Here is a 21,167-nt window from a genome sequence, read left to right as displayed (position 1 = left end):
GCCTTGCATTAGTCGTAGCTGTATGAATTCTATACCGTGCGCTATGGCACGATGTACCTCTATGCTCCAACGGAGGAGGGAGAAGGCCAACTGTTGTTGAGCCAGAGATTGGGCTATTGGAGAGGACGAAGAAGCTAGATCTAGGTAGTTTATTTATTTATTTTTTAATATTTCAACCAATATATGTTACATTTGTGTAGAAAAATATTTCAACAGGCAGCAAAACAGTGCTGCATTTGTTTGAAACATATAATTTTTATTTATGTTTCGACCAATGTGTCTTTGATATTTCACGTGTGAAAAAAAATGTTTTAACTAAGTTTAGACAATGTTGTATTGTTTGAAACATTTTTATCTAGTGATGAAAAATTTCTATACAAGTAATGAAAAAGTGTCTGGATTTTCTCCAAAACTTGGACGTCCGATTTATAGTCGCGTCAGGATAGAAATTATTTTGGAGAGGTTGGCCAAATGAAAATATGACTAACCAATTCAGAGAATTCTCTAGAAAATGTTATAATGTATTTTTTGACTAGTTGACATGTTCTAGGCGTCAATTAGGCACTGTGCACTACCCAACCGCCTGACTAGCTCCAATTCTCCCAATTCATAACCATGACAAGTTTAACAACAATCGATATATACGGTTAGAGTTAAGATCCACCATGATCAAATTGTGTGCATATCTTTCTGGAGAGAGCTACACGTCGGATGTCCGAAAATTTGCGAAATATCGGACGATGCTCCGCATGCCCCTCTGCCCCTGCTGTTGTGTTGCATGCACTGCTAGCTCGCAAGTAGCCACTGCCACATAGCAACTAGCATGCCTCTTGCTCACATGCAGGGTTGTTTGACCATCATTGCTATTTTTTTCTCTCCCCATTTTCTTATATATACGTACTTATTCATTACATATCTTTACACAATATTTTCTTTTAAAAATACATATATGATGCATGATCAAATTAGAATATTATATTTGTCTTAATTAAATCGTTAGAATAATATATCACATTGATGAAATTATATATATAGTCAACCATTGTTTCACTATTTATATAAAATTGTTTCATCGCATGAAAAAAAATGTTTCAACTCACTTAATAAATATTTTATAGAGATGCAACATTTAAAAGAATTGTTTCATTATTTATATAAAATTGTTTCATCGCATGAAAAAAATGTTTCAACTCATTTAATAAATATTTTATAGAATGCAACATTTAAAAGATATTGTCTGCAACCATGATAACAATTAGACGAAACATTAAGTTCTATGTTATAGCATGCATCAATCATCAAGGTATAGTTGTTGAAAAATAAAAAATATTGCTGAAACATTCAAAACACCAACATGTGCAACATTTACAAATTACAAAGTGAACACCATGAAATACTTATTGCAACATCTAATTAACACTACGTGCAACATTTAAGACTGCAACAAACTAAAAACCCATCAAAACATTATCAAGTGAGATCTTGTTATAAAGATATAATCGTAATAAATCCAACCGTGTAATTAGACTATAGATCGGATGAATAGTTGAATAGACAAAATCATTTGAATTTTGGGATTTAAATGAGTGGCCGACTGCTTCTTCAGACTGTATGGTCATGGGTCCATGACGTCATGCCGCACAACTAACGCTGATGATGTGGTTAAATTTTCATCAGACGGCTAATTATAAGCATTTCTGGAATCAGCATCTTACAAGTTTGTCCGATGTTTTGGTTCCGCCCGGACGACCGATCTGAAGCGTTTTCCTATCTTTCTTAAACAATAGCTCCACAAGAACTACCATTTCCTTCCATTTCCATAGCACAATAGCATAAAGAGAGAACATCAGCGATCATGTAAAAATGCCATTTACAATGACATCGTTGGGTCCGTCTGGATCGGGGATCGGTGCGCAGCGGCCCGATGGCGTTGGGCCGCAAGACGGGCCATGCTGCAGCCCAGCCCTACGGCCCTACGAGGTTGTGCCGTTGTGGGCCCTGTGGCAGGTGATGGTCCGTGGTGTTCTGCGCGTGTGGCCCAGCCCTGGTCCCTGGATGCCAACGTTGCTCCAAAATTATTTGGTATTGGAATAAGTCCATTTTACCTCCCTCATCTGTTGCGCTTGCGTGAATAACATCCCTCAACCGGAAAACCGGGTATAATGCCTCCTTCTTCTCTGAAACCAGAGCAAATCACCTTCCTCGGCGGTTTTGTCCTACGTGGCACTTACGTGGCGGGTTGACTTCCCATATGGCATCGATGTGGCGCTTATGTGGCACTAAAATAAAAACAAATGTAAATGGGACCCACATGTTAGTGAGTAAAACAATAAAATAAATAATTGGGCCCACATGTCAGTTACCTTTCTCCTTCCTCTTTATTCTCACGGCGAGCGAGATGGAGACAGCTCTGTGAGCCCGGCAGCGGCGAGACGGCCTCATCGACCTCGCCGCCGCCTCTTCTTCTCCCTCCCCGCTGGTGGACGATCTCGCGGGTGTGGCGTTGGTCGGCGGCACATGTCCTCGGCGTCACCGGCATCCTGCCGCTCCACCGGGCTCCCGCCTCCGGCGGTCTCGCCGCCCCGTTGCTCCCGCTAAGCTCCCGCCGTCCTGCCGCCGCCATCTCGCTCACTGTGAGGATAAAGAGGAAGGAGAAAGGTAACTGGCATGTGGGCCCAATAATTTATTTTATTGTTTTACTCACTGACATGTGGATCCCATTTACATTTATTTTTATTTTAGTGCCACATAAACGTCACGTGGAAGTCAACCCGCCACGTAAGTGCCACGTAGGACAAAACCGCCTCCGAAACCGCCGAGGGAGGTGATTTGCCCTGGTTTTCAGAGAAGAAGGAGGTGTTATACCCGGTTTTATGGTTGAGGGATGTTATTTACGCAAGCACAAGAGATGAAGGAGGCAAAATGGACTTATTCCTTTGGTATTTTCCCTTATGGGCCGTGTAGCTCCATCTCCCATAGGCGTATGTCATCATTTTTTACTGTAGAGTTTCCTACCCAATCTCATTTCTCACATAACCCTTCGGTGTGAACTGGGAAGAGATAAGGCTCCCAACTCACCCCTCTCAATTTTCGCGTGCACACTTTTCAAACTGCTAAACGGTGTGTGTTTTTTTAAAAAAATCTATAAGAAAGTTGTTTTAAAAATATATATTAATCTATTTTTCAAAATACTTAATTAATCGTGCAATAATACATACTTCGTTTTGCGTATCGGGGAGGTGACCCCTCCTCCCGAACACAGCCAAATCGGTATAAAGAGTTCGGTCCAATGTTACTTTGTTTCTTCAATACAGTAACAATTTATCACCATTAATTGCTATGTAGATGTTAGTTTTTTCGAATGGTTTTGTTAACTTTATGCAGTATATTCCGAATGAATTTCTCCATATTCAGAATACTGCATAGGAGTAGGCACACTACCTAGCCAGTACCGCGGGCAACTGCCACTGCGAGTGGATTCGACGGGGCGGCCGCCGACGTCATGGAGCCAGCGGTGCGTACGCGGCTGCTTGGGCCTCGGCAAGGCGCGCTGAACATGCGTACCGGTGCCCAAGCACGCAAGGTAGTAAATAGTAGTTCTCGTAGGGGACGCTAGCTACGCTAATGCGTACCAGCCCCATAGCATGTTACAACTTTAGCGGCCGTTGTTTTGATTTAGCACCATAGAGTGATCTACCCATAACTAATGATGACCTAACAAATGAAAGCAGATACAATAGCAGAATATAAATCATCCATAAACACATATTGATAAGAACAGCGGCGAGCTACAGATTTATAGCCAGCTGCAGCACAAACTATATGGGACAATGTGTGTATGGTAGGTGGGACCATGTATTACTAGTGTAATATATGTAACTATTGTATGAATTAGCTATTATATTAAATTGACTATAGATGATTTGGAGCTAGTAGTTGGCTACACTATTAAACTTGCTCTGATGAGTTCATTAGTTGTTTTGTCTCTCAAATTAAAACTTGTATTCTTGTGTGTCATAACATCTAATGATAAGAACATATCGGGCCGGTTCACTTTGATGCTATTTTCAACCTTACCAAATTTTGGTAAAGTTGCCAAAAAAATGGCTACATTTAGTTTACGGCCAAATTTTGGTAACTATATAAGAAATCCTGCCAAAATTTTGGCAATGCCAAATTTTGGTAAGGTTTTTTTTTAGTAAATTTCACAAAACTACATACACTTTAACCAAATTATCGCAAAACTATAGATTTAAGGTCGTATATCATAGAACTACAGATTTAGCAACAAATTTATCACAAAACTACAGGTTTAAAACTACTATCACAAAACTACATATTTTAGAATAAAATTATCACAAAACTACATATTTTAGGATTTAAATCCTTTGCACTAATGTGATGTTTGAGTTATAAATATCCAAATTTTGTGATTAAATTGACATTAAACCTGTATGTTTGTGATAACTTTGTTACTAAAGCTGTAGTTTTGCGATATTTTAACTTAAATATGTAGTTTTGTGATAAAATTAGTGTTAAATCTGTAGTTTTGTGATATATCATGTTAAATCTGTAGTTTTGCGATAATTTGGTCAAAGTATCTGTAGTTTTGTGAAATTTACTCTTTTTTTGGCATCAAAGTGAACAGGCCCATCATGTTTATTTCTTAATTTAATATAAGTTGTAATGTGATATTAACTCTTTGAGTGCTACTAAATACATACTTATTCTCATAGGTTATATGTGTTTTGATCTATCACTAATTCAACTCAAATTTATGTGTGATTATTAAATGCTACTATTAGAACTTAGTGTTCGCTATCCCCGATCCGCTACATGGACACTAATCCACTACCAATCTTTTATATGCTATTTATTACCTTGTAAGCACAACGCCCAATCTTCGTGTGATGTTATATGAGACTTTAGCATGATAGAAGCACCGCCACCGTCATCTCCACTGGTTAGCCGGGAAGCTGCATCAGTCGTCGCCACCGAAAGAACTTGCACCAGAGCCTTGTCCCATGCCATGCAGTGGGAAAGAGGGAGGGAGGGAGGGGGGTGTCCGTTTCCTTTCTTCATCGCCGGCACTACGCGTGGCCGCCTCAATCCACCATCGTCATCACTATAGTCCATGAAGAGATAGGCACGTTGGCGCGATAGAGGCACTTCCCTCGAACTATGCTGATAGCGACGGGAATGGCAATAAGGTGCGTTGGTGGCTGTGTACCTAACAAATTGGCTTCGATGGTCCTAGTGGTGGCAACATGTGGGGGAACGGCTGATTTACGGTTCTGTTACCGTCCGACGATATCTTCTGCTTCGGTTTGAGATTACTTGTTGACAGCGATTGTGTGAAATTCGATCAACCCCAAGATCGGCCTTGATTTTAGACATTTTGTTTCCTAATTTGAGAAAAGGACTGAAAAACAACAGTTATGCAGATATTTGCTATATGTAGATGGAAGTTTGGCAATATGTGTTATCTTTATCTTTATACCGGTGTTCTAGCTAACTTTTTAGCTATGATTTTGTAATTCACATAGTCATCGTTCAACCTGCAAGCTTTATAATAATTGGTTGTAGTTTCTCTGAATCAATGGCTAGAATTAACACTAGTACAAAACAACCATTGGTGTCAGTTGAAAACTGGTCATAGGTGCCGGTTGGGAAACCGGCACCTATTCCTGAGATTATAGGCACTGGTTCATTACTAACAATCGGCACCTAGGACCCATATGCAAAAAAAAAAAGGCTCGACTGCTCAATCAATGCATTGGCTCAATTGAGCCATCAACATACCATCACCCACATCAACATCCCCAAAGCATCAACACAGAGAACACATCCCAAGCCATAACATCCCCAAAGCATCCCGAGCACCACATCCAAGAACACATTAATCATCAACATCCACGTACCATCATCCATTCATCGAACAACACAGAGACATCAAACATGCACAGATCAGCATCCAAGAACTGAAAAACACATGGATATGAAAATAAGATAACGAAACTGTCGAGGAGGACGCACGGATCAGAGCTACCAGCAAACCGACGTTGGGAGATCATCCGCCGCGCCGTTGTGGAGGCTGCCCGCCACATCCCGTCACCGATGAGGCCGCCCGCCACCCACCAAGCCCCGTCAGAGGGTAGGCCGCCCGCCACCAACCAGGCCCCAAGGAGGGGAGGCTGCACCTTGCCACCATGGAGGCTGCCCGTCGTCCGCGAGCCTCCTCCACCACTGCCGCCACTGGTGGCGCAGCTGCTGCCACCGGATCTGGTGGGGGGGGGGGGGGGGGGATGTAGAGGAGGAGGGGGAGGGGGCGGGGATACGAAAGCTAGAGGGAAAGGTAGCGCTATGGAAAGGATAAGAGCGAAGGAATAAGAACGAGGGGTAAAAAAACCATCCATCCAACATGTGGCTCGGCTCAGCTGGTATATTAGTACTAATATATTATAGGTGTCGGGGCACCTATATTATGTTATAGGTGCCGGTTCTTTAAAAAAAATGTACCAATAATTCAAAGGTGCTGGTTCTCTATTTTTTTAACCCAAAAACAGTGAGGGAGGGCCCCACGCTACATGGAGTATGGGCTCCAAGATTCAAATTGAGTATATACCTAATTTGAATGAGTATGAAATTTTTTTAAATGTTTAGATATGAACATTAACTTCTTTACTAACAAGTTCAAACATGTTTGAACTGAGTTTGAACTTTTTTTTTGTTAGATTTTGGTTCTAGATATATAACATCCAAACATATAATTCGTTAGGTATGTAATAATGAATTATGAAATAAAGTTGAGTTTGAGTTGTTTTGTTGTTAGGTATTTGTATGAATCAAATTCATATACCTAGGTATATACTCACAATTTGAAAATTTTTTAAAATTTGAGAGAATTTATGTGTTTTATACCTTGTAGCCCGGGCACCATGGAATCCCATATGGGTATCATATATATATATATATATACATATATATATATATATATACATACATATATATATATATACATACATATATATATATATATATACATACATATATATATATATATACATACATATATATATATATATATACATACATATATATACATATATACATATATATATATATACATACATATATATATATACATATATATATATATACATACATATATATACATAGACACACACACACAAAATAAGGAGAGCAGAAAATATTTACAAGGAAAAAAACAAAACAAAAAATAAAAAAGTTACAACAGGTCAATCCATGATTGAACTAAAGACCTAATGGATTCCTTGAACCTAATAAAATGTAGGTTCAGATCAGACTTCAGGTTGCTCTTCCAACTTGAGATAGAGGGTTGAATACCTTGGAAAATTAATCTATTTCTCTCCTTCCAAATGTTCCAGGCAGCACGAAGAAACAAATCCATGAAAGCTTGGTGCGGCAAAGACGAACGAAGGTTATGAAGCATCTGATGAAACTCTAAAGATGAATTCCAGCACCATCCCAATTTAGTCCAACAAGCCTTACTAAATGCACAATCAAAGAACAATTGCTCCCTGGTTTCTCTGACATTATTCAAACAGATAGAACAAGATAAAGAAGCATTCAAGGGTGCGCAATGTTTTCTATCAAGAAGATCTCGAGTGTTCACTTTGTCCATAAGAAGAAGCCAACCAAAGACTTTGATTTTCATGTTCACCTTGCTTTGCCAGATCCACTTGAAGGTCACAGGGGACGACAGAGACCAGAGACAAAGCTTATAAAAACGATGAGAAGTGTAGTTTCTTGTTCCTCAAATGTACTGCCTAGTGTCATTGCAATCAGACAGAAAGACTGACTGCATATCTATAAGCATCGTATTATACTCCTCATAAGCTTGCTGAGAGAGAGGAAGATGAAACTGATCTTGAGGGTCCCTTGCCATTAGTGCTGCAATTGAGTCCTCCTTATGTTTAGCATAAGAGAACAATCTTGGATATTTGGATGAGAGCACCATTTTCCCACATGTCTTCCCAGAAAAGAATGTCCTTCCCAGAACCTAAAACATGCTTTGCAATTCCTCTGAAAATAGTGTCATACTGAAAGACAACTTTCCACCAAAAGGAGCCACAACTTTTTGCAATCCGGGGCACTTCATTAGGATAGAAGGAAGATCATATCAAATTCACCCAAGGGATATTTGCCCTACCAAAGAATTTATGTAAATGTTTCATGAGAAGAGCTTTATTCTGAACTTTCAGATCGATGACACCTAACCCACCTTTGTCCTTTAGCTTACAGACTTTAGACCAAGCTGCTAGAGACTTGGAAGAATTCAGATCATTACCTCTCCACAAACAGTGCCTTCTGGCTCTGTCTATCGAGTCTATAACAGATAATGGCAGAGACAGAGTACACATATAATATGTTGGAAGGGAAGACAAAACTGAATTCACCAAAGTTAGCCTATCCCCATAAGAGAGAAAAGAAGAGCTAGTTGTCAATCTTCTCTCAATCCTGTCAGTGAGTGGTGAAAAATCGACCACTTTTGGGTGAGTTATGCCAAGAGGAAGACCCAGATATGTGAAAGGGAGAGTACCCAGAGAACAGCCAAAAGTAGAAGCTAGCAACTGTGCTTTCTCATCTGACAAATTTAGAGGGATCATACAAGATTTAGAAAAAATCACCTTTAATCCCGAGGAGAGAGCAAATGAGTTTAAGAGTGCCTTAAGAACAAAAAGCTGAGTAGCAGAGGCTTCCAAGAAAATGAGAGTATCATTCGTATATTGAACCACTGGAAAGTTAACATCTGTATAAGCAGGAATTGGCATGGCCAGTAACCCTCTTTGATGAGCCTTGTTAATTATAGCTTGAAGGTGATCAGCGCCCAATGCAAACAAAAGTGGGGAGAGTGGATCACTTTGCCGAACACCCCGTTTGCATTTAAAGAATTTGCCAGGCACCCCATTAAGGAGAACTGCAGTTGAAGCAGAAGAAAAGAAGTTCTCATCCAATCATTCCATTGAGAAGGGAAACCCATAGCTGACATAACCTTTAGAATAACTTCATGCTCAATGGTATTAAAAGCCTTTTCAAAGTCCAATTTTAAGAGAACTATTTCCCTCCTTGAATGTTTACACTGATGGATGTATTCAAATGCCCAGGCCAGACAATCTTGAATTGATTTCTCTATTACAAATCCATATTGGTTTTGATGGACCAATTTTGTCATCAGGGGTTGCAGCATGTTAGCAAAAACTTTACAAAGAATTTTTACAGAAAAATTCATGAGGGAGATCGGCCTGAAGTCATTAGGGGATTGAGGACTAGGCTTCTTTGGGACCAAAGTTATATAAGAATAGTTGATTGCAGATAAGTCAATGGTACTTCCCCAGAAATCAGCACATCTATAGAAGTCCTGAGCAATTATTCCCTAGCAAGACTTAAAAAAACACCCATTGAAACCATCTGGTACAGGTGCTTTGCCACCAAGCATTTTTTTCACAATATCATCAATCTCCTTAGTAGATATTTGGGCACATAATATGAGAGATCCCCTTTGTCTTCTATCAACTCAGTTAGGTCGAAAACCATTTTTGGATTATCAGTAACCCCCATTCTATCCTTGAACACTTTCCAAAATATGGCAGCCTTTCCTTCATGATCACTCACCTGATTACCATTTGAGTCTTGTAGAGTGGAGATGGCATTATTTCTAAATCTTTCAGTGGCCATGGCATCAAAGAACTTAGTATTCTCCCCTCCAAGAAGAACCAATTTCTGTTTAAATCTCTGCTTTCAATATTTGTTCCTGCCAACTTAGGAGAGAGGCAACATGTCTTTTGACAATCAATCTGAATTTTAGCTCAGGAACATTCAACAAACGGAATTCTTCCAGTTTATCAAGAAACAAGATCACCTTGTTACAATTCTCTTAGTGTTCTTTATTTTTTCATCCTGCGGAGGTTGAAAAAGATTAATAGGTGCCGGTTTTAAATAAACTAGCACACCTATAAGCCAGTTCCTATGAGGATTTTTTGAAGTAGTGTAATTTCATTATGTTAAAAAAATTATAATCTCCAGCAAGTACATGTAAGACCAGAAAAAAACATTATATTATTGCCCTTGAGAATTGCCATGAGTAATATTAAGAAGCTAATAATTTACAACATGGCCATTTTCATTTTCTTGAATGGATAAATTTCAATATTTGCCATCCAATTGTTAATCCTGTTAGGAATTGCCACTCACTTGGCAAGTCTTTCAAATATTACCACTGGGTGTGTGATTTTTTTTCTTTTCTGCCACTCCATTAGATCGAGCGTGTCGTCAATCTCCTTTCAACTACGCTATCACTGGGAGCTGTCGCCATCGCCGTTGCTAATAGCTGCTCGTCTCCGCCGCCAAGATCGGTGTTGGAGAAGAAGACGAACAGGCTCAGTGTTGGGGAAGAAACGGACGAACCGATAGAGTGGCACAGAACGAAGAAATTAGTATAGACAAAATCCAAAAGACCTGTAAAGTTAGTGACAATTATTGAAAGGCCTACCAATTAAATGGCAAATAGCAAGTTTTCTCTTATTCTGCCAGCGACATCTCGAAATGAGGATTAGGGTGTGTTTAGTGCGCGAAAAGAAAATTTTTAGATGTTACATCGGATGTTTGACCGGATGTCGAAAGAGGTTTTTGGACACGAATGAAAAAACTAATTTCATAACTCGCCTGAAAATCGTGAGACGAATTTATTAATACTAATTAATCCGTCATTAGCACATGTGGGTTACTATAGCATTTATGGCTAATCATGGACTAATTAGGCTCAAAAGATTCGTCTCGCGATTTCATACAAGCTGTGCAATTAGTTTTATTAATCTATATTTAATGCTTCATGCATGTGTCTAAGATTCCATAGACAAGGCATTAGCAAGGGTGAAGGTCTATGTCATTCCTTTATGTACATCCATCCGTTTTAATAGTGATTGAGACAGTGAAGTGACACCAAGGTTGTACTACTCTATAAATAATTTTATATGATTGCCGTTGACCTAAATTTAGGTCTTATTTAGTTCCCAACTTTTTCTTCAAACTTTTAACTTTTCCATCACATCAAAACTTTCCTACACACAAACATTCAACTTTTCCATCACATCATTCCAATTTTAATCAAACTTCCAATTTTGATGTTAACTAAACACACCCTTAATCACTTCGATCTGATGATGGCAATAGATACTGGGGAAAATATGTAGTGCAAACCATATATGTAGTGGAAACTTGGAAACTACCGTTGGATCGAGAAATGGATGTCCGAAATTCGTTCACGTCACCATGAGTTAAAATTTAACTCCCAGTAAAATTTTAACTCATAAGTGAATCTGCAAGTTAAATTTTAACTTATGGTGACGTGGACGAATCTCGAACGTCCATTTCTCGATCCAACGGTAGTTTCCAAGTTTCCACTACATATGTGGTTTGCACTGTATATTTAGATACTGTTGATAGCCGTCCCACTGTCGCAGGCACTAGGCTGACCATTCCAATATGAACCGTGCAATGTAGGCCCTGTTTAAAACAAAAACTTTTCACCCATCACATTAAATATTTACATACATACATAGAGTACTAAATATAGAAAAAAACCAATTACACAGTTTGCGTGTAAATTGCGAGACGAATCTTTTAAACCTAATTGCGCCATGATTTGACAATGTGGTGCTACAGTGAACATTTGCTAATGACGGATTAATTAGGCATAATAAATTCATCTCGCAGTTTCACGATGGAATATGTAATTTGTTTTGTTTTCAGACAACATTAAATATGTGTCCGTATATCTGATGTGAGACCCTAGAACAAATTTTTTTTTGCCAACTAAACCGGGCCATACTCTTTTATTTAGAAGCAAAAAAAATTCCTTATCAAGTCTCGCCAAATTAAATGTCATTGATGACTAATGCATGGTTTGGCCAAAACATCAACACAGAAAAGAGAAGAGCCAATGTATCATTATTATTGTAATTAACTAATGACTCACGGTTTGGCCAATCGTCAACATAGAATTAATTTCATATACTACTGCGTTAGGAGTAGTACTACTCCATCTTTTCCAAAATATATAAGCCACAATTATTTCTATTAGATGTTTCATAATATTAGACGTACATGCAAGTATATAATTAACTAGTACATCTTATATACTAAATTATTATTACTAGTGAGCGTGTACGTGTGCAAGGCACGTCAACATATATTGAAAGGAGTAAATTAATTGAGAAAAAAAAAACACCCAATGCATGTGAACCTTAATAAAATGATGATAATAGTTGGACTGTTAGATAGATATATACTTCTGTTCAAATACCGAAATTAAAGGAAGAGGTGGATATCAATCCCAAAATAAAAGGAATAGGTGGAAATCAATGTATCAAATAGTATATACAATGTTCATGAAGGCGAGAAACAATCAAACATGTGTAGTACGCATTGACCACAGAGGTCAGTTAGCAGAGTCTTGTACATAGCAAATAGAAGCAATCAACCTGTATGTGCATGTGCAAATATTTGCATATATGGAGCCTAGTCCTTGTAGAAGTTACCATCTATCGGCCTTCTTGTTGCCGGCGTCGCCATAATTACAGTTCCTGATCGATCAACCACATCCAAAACATCAATCCGGTGCAAATAAATTAAGCAGATGGTGAAGAAGAAGCGATGGATGGATGCATTACCAGATGACGGGGATGGCGCCCCGGCCGTAGCACTCGGCGCCCTTGACGCGGGGTATTGTAAGTTTATCTTGTCGCAGTAGTCCTCCTGGGGGCTCATCTCTGATTGTAGGAGAGCCCCACGCCGTCAGCCCTCCGGTTGCCAAACCCACTTGCACACACGCAATCCCCATCAATGGCGACCCAAAAGCTCAAGTTCAGCCAGAGAGAGAAGAGGGAAGTGGAGCCGACATGGCCGAGGAAGGCGTAGAGCTCCATCATCTGCATCTTCTTGCCTCTCGTGGTGCAGAAGCCGAGGGGAATCGAAGAGGGCGGTGGTGCCGTGGCGGTGATGAAGGCCCGACGGTTTGGAGTGTGGTGGGAGGGGCGGCAGCGGGGAGGGCACTGGTCCGGCATTGGAGGGTAACGACGGCCGAGAATCGCGCAGAGCGAGGAGGAGCAAGTGCAGCGGCGGATCCGCGCGGAGCAGGCCGCGAGTAGCGCGCGGCGTAGTAATCACGCGGGGGCGGAGTCATCGCGCGGTGGAATCGGTAGGCGGTACCGACAAGTGTGATGATGTGACGCGGGTGTGCTGTCGACATTAGTGCGATGGATAAGATGAGATTAGGGATGATGATTTGGCCTGTAGGATTGGATGGTAAAACTCCTCATTTTTATACTAGTATAGATTTTTAACTCTTTCACTCTCAAAATCTCCAATTCTATTGGGTACATGTATTGTATTTGTGAAATCATTGTCATGATTAATATTTGTGATGAATAAATTGGCTTTGCAAATGATTTAATCAATGAAGTGGTTTGAAAAGATGTGTGAATGTTGGTGTAAGTGCGTGTGACTAATGTGGGTCAGGTTGTGATACATGTGCCCAGAAACAATTGTTTTGTATAATTAGGAAGAAAGTCCGCATAGATGCGCGGGTAATTTATTTATTGTTTATAAAAAAACTAAAAAAAAGCCCTATACCACCATATTCACTTCCACTGTAAGTAATCGAACATAGATTTTAACATACTAAATTTTAATAATGTTCATCATATCCAAACAAAAAATCTTTTTGTCCTCATGTACCACAACTATTTGTTATCATTGTCTCAAATATGGATAACTTTGCATTTTCACCAAAAAATAAACCCAATTAATATTTAATACCTAAAAGTTTATCTCTACTTCATACCTCATGTCTCACATGTATCCAAACCTATATGTAAATATTTAAAAATACCACTTCTACTAATTAATTAATAGGATAAAAATCATTAAATTTATATATGAATGCCCCTCTAGTAACCGGTGAAGCTGACTATAGCCGCTAAGGCATTTTTCTCCAATGCCTTGACTCATGAGTCCTGCATTGATATAGTCGTGCTCCTCAAGACAAGTGTGGAGCACAACTTTATAAAGGATTGTATCGTTAAGTAGGCTAGTTGAGCTCTATTGTCAATGGTGACCTCTTATTCGGACCACTTCAGCTCAATAATGCGTACTCCTGCCATAGTTACTACAATGTAGCCACTCGAGATCCATGCTTGGCACCTTTTAGGGTATGGAGGTGATGAAAATATATTTTTTTATGTCTTGAGTCAACTTATTATATAGAGTATATATACATAATTTGTTTATGGTGCTAATTGATACATATATAATTTTCTCTTTTAAAAATTAGCAGGGTTGAATTCGACTCTACTTCAAAAAATCTAATAACTTCATTGGTGAGGACCACTTGAAAAAATATTTTCTCAAACTGTGATCCTTTGCTAACATACAAGTTATATAGGTTTTGGTTTTTTTTCTTGTGTTATACATCTAATTTACCTATGCATGTTCGTGGGGATTAATATTCGATGGAATTTGTTAAAATTATTTGCACTAATTGTTAACACTATTTGGATGAGAACGACACAAAAAGAGATATAATGTAGTTACATTTATGTTTTTTTTCTAGCAGATAGTAGTCTCTCATATGGACGTTTGTTTTTTTTCTTTTCGTACGAATATTTGTCTATCATAAGTATAGGGTGTACATATTTGTATGGCAAAATTTGTTATAGGGCACCCAAAAAATGTGTAATTAGCTGGGAGACACCGCAATAATGGGTATTTGCTATAGGGCACCACAAAAAACTGGTAATTAGCTGTTGGACACTCACCGGATTATTTTATTATATCCGGACGAATTGGAGAGAGAAACAACTTTGTAAGTACGGTTCTACCCTTCAATTTTTTTAATTCTTCCTTATTTTTTCTCTCTCCCTCATTCTTTCTCTCTCCGCTCCTTCAAGCGAACCCGAGGGAGAGCAGAGCTCTGGCGACGGCGCAGCGAGGCGTGGGCCGGTGCGGCGCCTCGGCTAGGGCGACGCTACAAAGTCATGCGCAGGGGCCGGTGCCGGCACGATGCGGCGGAGGTTGCACCAGAACGCGACGGGGTTGTTCAAGGTGGAGGTGACGGTCTCCGGCGAGGTTAGGCACCAGGCGCACTACACCAAGTGCAAGCTCGCCGCGACGTGCCCACTCAGGCCCCCTTTGATTCAAAGGAAATTTATAGGAATTTTAGAGGATTTTATTCCTATAGGAATTTTTCCTACAAAGCCCTTTGAATCAAAGGAATTAACTCTATGGAATCCTATGAAATTCCTATGGAATGCCTCTTCCCATACAAGTTTTGGAGGAATTTTAACAAGAGGTAGAACCTCATGGAAGAAATCCTTTGAGTCTTTATCTCTCCTCAAATTCCTGTGTTTTTCCTGTGGTCCAATCAAACGGCAATTCCTATGTTTTTCCTGTGTTTTGCAATCCTCTGTTTTACACTTTCATTCCTATCAGAATCCTATATTTTTCCTATTCCTCCGTTTTTTCATTTCTGTTATTCAAAGGGGCCCTCAAGGTGCAGCTTATGCCGCCGGTGGTGGTGTTCCAGAAGGTCAAGTGCAAGCTTGCCGCCGCCAAAAAGAACTGCTAGTACCCTTTTATTAGGGAGAGTCTTATGTACTCTTGTTCGGATTTTTGGCTGTGTACACCCCACAAAGGTGTAGAGGCCGGGTTTGATAATCCTTTATCTAAAAAAAAGAACTGCTAGTGCTAAGCTTGTCGTGCGCGTCCCCATGGCTGTGCCTATCTTTGCTAGTGATTGCACGATTGATTTGTTTGTTCCTCTGGTTGAGTTTGTGATTCAATTCCTCTCTGAATTTGTGGTGGATTTGGAGGAATTGCACTATTGCAATGTTTGATTCAATTCAATTATCTGATGATTGTGGAAGGGGAGTTTCTCCTCTTTATTTTCTCTCCCTCATTCTTTCTCTCTCTCTCCTATTTCTTCAAGCAAGCCCGAGGGAGAGGGAGAGCACCGGCGCGGGCCAGTGCGGCGCCTCGGCTGAGGCTGCACTGCACGGTCGTGCGTAGGGGTCAGGGAGCTTACATATGGGGCTCTGCGACGTGGACGGCAACCACCTGTTCCTGGTCGATGTCGCGGCGGCCGGAGCCGCTGACCTCGCCGATGTCGTGCCTAGGGTCGCCCGCCACCGCCAGGCGACGACTCCGGCCGGGTTTGGTTCGACCGGACCCAAGTCGGGGATAGATGGTGAGGCGCAGGGGCACTCCGGTCATTTTAAAATAAATCTCACCACTTTCAGCTCGGAAATGATAAAAAAAATACGTTCAGTGTCTTACGGCCAATTATACAACTTTTGTAGTGTCCATGGACAGTGTTACGTTTTTGCGGTGTCCCTCAGCTAATTACATGATTTTTGAGTGTCATGTAGCTAATTTTGCCTATTTGAATTGATAGTGTGCGTCTACACGTATTTATATGAGCTCCTATAATTGCCTCTTACATTGTTAGTAAAAAGGTACGTTTAAAAATTTGACGGCAAGGAGGAGCAACGGGTGGCCTGAGGTGGCACCATAGCACGACTTCTTTTACCAGCTAAGAGTGGTGATTATGTATATGCTCAGTTTGGAAAAACAGAAAACTATCAGATGGGACAGATCATTTACACACTCTTTTTTTTTCTTTTTATATATCTTACGGATGTACATACATAGGAGTTGTGCATGTACTTAAGGAGGGATTAGACGGTTTTTAGTCATAAGGATTATACTTTCATAGATCTAATTTAATGGTTGAAAATAATGGATCGCCGATTTTGAGTGTAAATTGATGAATAGTTGTTTTTCTTTTATTTTATAGTTTTCTTATATTCTCTCTAATTAGAGCGTCACATAACATCTTAGGAGCATTTTGTAGGAGTATAGAAATATTATTGCTTAGTCACAATCTATTTGTAGTCAACTATTATTTATGGTGGATTGGTGGCATCCTCTACCTACCTATCATCTGTTGATCATTGCACACTTAGTATTGCTCTTTATCTTCAGTGCTTCATGACCTACATGCTCATTAGATATTAGCTAACCATTAGGTGCATTGTGCACGGATATCTCATATGTAATATGACTTGGTGATTAGTAAATAGTGACTTGTATATAAAATTTACATATATGAGGATCAGGGAGGACATGAGATTGATATTTTAGGCTAGGATTGACTAAGTATATTGCATACTACATATTAAGTTTTTAATACCTAAATAATAAATTTAAGACAGTGTTATAAAATGCTCATAGGATTCTAGTCCCTATTTATAGCGAGTACGTTTCTCAAACTACTAAACGGTGCATTACACAGTACGTACGTGTTTTACAAATACGTTTTATATAAAAGATTTTTTAAGCGAGTACGTTTCTCGAACTACTAAACGGTGCATTATACGCGGTACGTGGTTTATAAATACGTTTTATATAAAAGATTTTTTTAATAAATCAATTAGATTCATTTGTGTTTTTTAATATTCAATGCACAATTAATCATATGCTAATGACCCGTATCATTTTGCGTGTCCTGGATAAGCACACCTAATAAGCTAAATCAAACTAAAACCTAAGTAGGAGATGAAAGACATCGACATGATATTTTGTTTTTTTTCTTAGAGTTGCTCTAACTTATTAGAGCACCACTTGGTGACATAGGAGCGCTTGTAGAGATGCTATGTGGCGGATTATAAGCGTTTTTAGGAAGTTTAATGGACTTTTAGTAATAATATATAAATAAAGATAACTCACAATACATGAAAATACATTCATGATAAATTTAGTAATATTATTTCGATATATTAATATTTTTTATAGTAGGGAGTGAGTAATTTTGATCGAGAAATGTTACTCATAACTGGAGTTGTTTTATTTTTGAAAATGCAAGTCTAATTTTATTATACAACATACAATTATATAATGCATTTTATTCATTTATTTAGATTTTTTATGGATGTTTCGATGATGTGCGTATTGTAGAATACAACTCGAAATAACATATATTTTTACAACTATTGGGTGAAATTATTAATTTGGTTTTTATCTTATGAGAGTGAAAAAAAAAGAAAAAAGAAAAGAAGGGAAGGGGGGCACGTACGAAGTATGTACGTGAACGCATGTACACGTACGGGATGGATCAACATAGAACGTGGCGCTTTCTAATTTTTTATGTTGGATCTAAGGATTAAAAAATATGGGTCCACCATATTAAATGAAAATCAATGGTCAGATATATTTTGTTTTTTCTTGAAATTAAACTTTCTACAAACGCTCTCATGCCGCCACATGGCGTTCTGAAAACGCTCTCAAGCTGACATGTGGCGTTAATAAAATCCATCCCTTAATTTTTATTTAACTCGGTGGGCCCTATATTCCAAGCCGTTGATTTGGTTGAGATTAAAACAAACCAGCGAGCTGTGCGTGAACCAAGCGCCTCTGGAACCGCTATGACCTGGATTCCCGTGCGGGCAGGGTGATCGATCAACGTGTTGATCTCTGATCGATCGATCGATCGATCAACCTGTACAGTGGACACCCTTCTCCTGCTCATCCTAGCCTCCTCGCAAGACATGTGGAAGTCCTGATGATTAAATCACTATTCGCTTTTGATATTCACACTCCTATGCATACGTACATGTGATCTTTGCATGTATACTATATGCTGATTAGTTTGCTTGCCGAATAGTAATAAATCCAACCCATCTCTAACCTCTGCTTCACTCCCCTTTTCTCCCTTCTTTGTACGTATAGCAGTTTAAGATAAAATTTTATGATAATAAATTTCAAACAGCCATAACTTCTAAATTATATGTTTGATTTTTATCTATTCATCATCTATCTATTATATACTACCTCTGTTTTTAATAGATGACACCGTTGACTTTTTATCACATGTTTGACCATTCGTCTTATTCAAAAAATTTACGTAATTATAATTTATTTTGTTATGAGTTGTTTTATCACTCATAGTACTTTAAGTGTGATTAATATCTTATACATTTGCATGAAATTTTTGAATAAGACGAATGGTCAAACATGTGAGAAAAAGTCAACAGCGTCATCTATTAAAAAATAGAGGGAGTACTAAAAGTCCATTAAACTTCCTACAAACACTCTTAAGCCGTCACGTGGACTCCTACCAACGCTCCTAAACCGCCACATGGTGCTCTAATAATTTAAAGAAAATCCTAAGAAAAATATCTAACCGTCAATTTTCAATTTTCATTTAAAGCGGTGTACCCAATACTATTGACCATTGGATCAAAACTAAATCCCCCATCACCCTTCTATCGCGGACCCACATGCATGTACATGGACAATTACATCTGGTAGCTGCAACGTTTATTTATTTGATTGCTTGATTTATCATTGACATTAGGCAGGATAATTATATATGGCCTCGGTGTGCTCGATTGATGCATGCATCCAGTTCCTGATTTTTTTTTCTAAATACACGATATTCATGTACACCATAATTTATCATCATAAATTATTAAATATATTTCTCATGGAGACTGATTTAGGTGTGAACGTGCAAGCGCTAGGGATTTACAATAGGAGTGATCTTGGTGCTGTAAATAAACAATTATTTTAGACGATCTACACGTTTAATTTAAGATACACTTGAGCAGCTTTAGTTTTTCTAATCAAATCAACAATTCAAGATCATGTTGGTTATTTGCTTTACTATTATATCATATTATATCTTACGGGTCCTCCTCATACATATATTATACAACGATGTATTTATAATACATCACATGCTAAAAATAATTATTACACAATTATATCTAACCATCCAATCGTATTCATAATAGGCTATGTGGAGCCTCGCACACACTCTAAATAAAATGCTCATAGATGGATTGTCTCTCAAACTATGCAATCATATTACAAACCCATGAATGTAGTGTAGCCTCTCATGTTGTACCCAATACATCTGTCAATAAATAATGGGCGACCTAGCTAACATCAGTAATCCAATTAAAAAACAAAAAAGCACCTTGCTTACTTTACATTTAATTTGGTAGGCATGTTTTCGAAACAAAATAAGTCTACCTTCTATTTAGATGATGAAGAAGATTATAAATAATTGCTTATAGAAATTATTTGAATATGATATGGTATAAAGGTAACTAATAGGTTAAAATTATATAAGAAATACTAACAAAAAATGTGAATATATCAAGTGTGGTAGATTTTCTCCGGTGATATTCTATCCTTGTATGCTTCTCAAACCCAACCTACGATGCATGCCCACGCATTCGTGCTGACTTGTATAAAACAAAACAAAAAAATAAAAAAATAAATGCCAATATGAACTACATTAATTGAACTTATTGGTGAAAATCTTATAACTTATTTTGCTTCATTCTTTTGTCTTAGATATTAATGATTTTTCTTGCATCACATCAATTTTTTAATTAAGTGCTTAGATTAATTTTTTTCTCTATCGTACGCCACAGTATTATGAATTTCTCTGCATATTATTGCAAATATAAGCAACATACTAAGGTTACAGTACATAATCGGTTTAGAAGTTATATTTCTTACTATTAAATTTAATTTTTAAGGGTCAAGTTGATTAGGTTTTTTCTTTTTAAGAAATACAATAGATCACAGATATCATAGGGAAACGAGACCTAGGATACATGCATGTATATCATCTCTGTCCTATTCATATGTAAGTAATAATTAAACTGCATCAATATAAACCAAATAAAAGAATCGCTAGCTAGACGGTACAAATAAAACACCTTTGATAGCAATTAAAGTATTTTTAAGATTTGATAGAAAAAAGTTATCCCCTAAAGAAACACCCACCTTTTAAATTACATTTAATTTGTAGATATGTTTTCTAAATATACTAAATTTGTCTTATTTTAGATGATGAAGAAGATTATAGAAAATTGCTTAAAGGTTGATTAAATATTATATGGCATAAAGCTAACAAATAGGTTAAAAATTTATCTAAGCAATGCATCCTATGATACATGCCCGCGCATTCGCGTGGGCTACCTTCCTAGTTGATAAAGAAATTACTTTGGAAAAAACTTTGTTGCTTAGGAGGTTGGGGAATGTGCTTGCCACAC

At 38.3% G+C, this 21,167-nt stretch overlaps 1 long non-coding RNA gene and 1 other non-coding gene across 2 annotated transcripts; both read right to left on the bottom strand.

The window, feature by feature from the left end:
- Positions 1 to 1,534: 1,534 nt before the first annotated feature.
- Positions 1,535 to 2,631, bottom strand: LOC112937480 (uncharacterized). Its single transcript, XR_003240119.2, has 2 exons — positions 2,364 to 2,631; positions 1,535 to 2,279 (listed from the first exon to the last, which is right to left on the bottom strand). It is a non-coding gene; the product is annotated as an uncharacterized lncRNA (long non-coding RNA).
- A 9,739-nt stretch (positions 2,632 to 12,370) lies between these two features.
- On the bottom strand, positions 12,371 to 13,258 carry LOC107279727 (uncharacterized). Its single transcript, XR_010738205.1, has 2 exons — positions 12,714 to 13,258; positions 12,371 to 12,626 (listed from the first exon to the last, which is right to left on the bottom strand). It is a non-coding gene; the product is annotated as an uncharacterized protein (transcript).
- Positions 13,259 to 21,167: the final 7,909 nt, after the last annotated feature.

Source organism: Oryza sativa, chromosome 12 (assembly GCF_034140825.1).
Source record: "Oryza sativa Japonica Group chromosome 12, ASM3414082v1".
NCBI lineage: Eukaryota > Viridiplantae > Streptophyta > Magnoliopsida > Poales > Poaceae > Oryza > Oryza sativa.
The sequence above is the reverse complement of the archived record's forward strand: the minus strand, read 5'-3'. Positions and strand labels throughout refer to the sequence as shown.